Genomic DNA, 2478 nt, shown 5'->3' on the forward strand with positions numbered 1-2478 from the left:
ATATTTTCTTTTAGCTTTCTTAATTTTATCTTTCTTTAATAATAACTTCTTTAATCTCTTTAGTAATCTATACCGATCTATACCGATTTTCGATATCTATTTCTCTTAGTAAATTATTTTTCTAAGTCTCTTTTTTAGTTAAATTTTTAAAGTTCTAAGTTCGAACTTTCTAAGGAAGTTCCTTAATTCCTTAGAATATTTTAAAGATCTATATCTCTTTTACCTTCTTCCTTTTAGGCGGCCGTTCTCGGCGCTAAATTATACTAAAAAACGTCGAATCGCCGTACTTTGGTATAATTCTCTACGATTCCGCGGCTTCCTTTACTAATCGCTACTTATATACTAATATCACTACTTTACTAATATTTATTATAGGTTCCTAAGTATCTTTATTAGGATTATATCCTTTCTAATGAATTTTATATAGCCACGTACTATCTTCGGCGTGTTACTAGCTAAGTATCTACTTAACTTCGTAGATATCTATACCTTCTTATATAACTACTTTATACAGTATCTATTCGGAACGATCTAGTAATAATAAGGTATGAAATAGCTCGAGAAGCGTAATATAGAATATATTATATATCTTTAATATAGAAGGGAGTTATAACTCGTACGCCTAGTCATTAATTACACGAGTAATCTTATATAGACCTATTATTATATAGTTAAGCTTCTTCTTTAGCCTAATACTACGAATATTCTTACTATTTAGTAAAACTTTATCCCTAACATTAAAGATCATGGGTTTTCTACCCTTATTATGGTACGATTTACTATAATTTGTAGTATCTTATAGTAACTTTATAACGCTTCTTTACGTTTAGAATAGTTCTATAGTAATTTCTATTACTTTAATATTAGGTTATTCTACTTTAAACTAAGTCCCTAAGAACTACGTATTATGGTTCTAACCGAAGTTTACTTTAAATGGACTCACGTAGGTTAACGCATGTCGGCTATTATTATACGCGAATTCCGCAACATAGACTAACCTTACCTAGTTATCCTACTTATAGTTATAATATACGCGTAAATACGCCTCGACTATCTAATTCTACCGCTCCGTCTACCTATCTATTTATAGATAGAATATAGTACTAAGTTTCCGCTTAATTCCTAGCGTATAGTAGAAATCCTTCTAAAATTTAGACGTTATCTACGGACCTCTATCCAAAACTATGCTATTTAGTATACTATGGAGCCGGACTACGTCACGGAGTAGTATATCTATAAGATCCGGTGCTTAGATCGTCTTTCTTATAGGGATATAGTATAATATCTTCGTAAATCTATCTAGAACTATAAGTAAACTATTATAAATGTATCTAGAATACTTACTTAGGGGTAGATCTATAATAAAATCTATTAATAATTCCTTCTATACCTTCTTTAGTATAGATAATAGCCTTAATTTACTATATGGTAAGTATCTATATACTTTCGTATACTAGTAAACGTTATACGTTTTTACGTAGTCTTTTATATATTTATAAAGACCCGGCTAGTTATACGTCCTTCGGATTAAATTAACCGTTCTTATAACGCCGAAGTACCCTACTAACGCGTAATTATACTATTCCCTTAAAATATTAATTTATAAGCCGCCTTCCAGCACGTAGAGTCAGCCTTAGAAGTAGATCGCGTCCAATTATCATTCCTACCTTAATAACCACAGCGGATCTATAGCGCTTCCTTTTATACTCATAACTTTCTTTACTAATATATCAGAATTCTAGGTAGATTTAATTAAGTCTTCAAGGGTTTTCTTAGTTTCTTAGACATTTATTTAGATTACTTAACACCCACTCTAATTCCCGCGGAGAATCGCCGAAAGTATCCTAGCTTCTAGTATTCTATTAGATAACTAGTCTTATAGTATCTAAAGTATAGTATAGTCTAACTTACACCGACTATCTACGTTATTCTATAACGATTTCTTATAATCTTTACGCCGCGATAGAGGATTAGCTTTATTCTCTCTTCTAGCTTTATATAAGATTTTAAAGTTAAATATTAATATCTACTTAGCCTAACGTACTTATCGGCGATTAAGGACCTTAGTCAATATAAAGTAACATAGATTTACGTGATCCGATAATAATTTAATCTAATATACAGAGCCTTCTAAATAATATCGCTATTACTTAAAACTCTCAACAATTACAAGTAGTTTCTAGTCGTACATATTATAACACGTCTCTATATCCACTATTTTATAGAAAAAGAAAGTAACCAGGTACTATTACACCTTATCTTTCGTATCTTTATACGGTTAACTAATAATTCTAGTAATTACAAATCCTAACGCGTTAGTTTCGACCCGAATATACTTCTTAGAATTAAAATACCTAAGAATCGGCGTAGTTATAAAGTAATTCTTTAACGATCGGAACGTATCTCGCGCTTCCGGCGTTAACTATATCTCGACCGACTTAGCTTTACGCTATACTCGCCCACCTATAGGGATTTTAC

Source organism: Pseudovirgaria hyperparasitica (assembly GCF_010093815.1).
Source record: "Pseudovirgaria hyperparasitica strain CBS 121739 unplaced genomic scaffold EJ05scaffold_17, whole genome shotgun sequence".
Taxonomy (NCBI): domain Eukaryota; kingdom Fungi; phylum Ascomycota; class Dothideomycetes; order Acrospermales; family Acrospermaceae; genus Pseudovirgaria; species Pseudovirgaria hyperparasitica.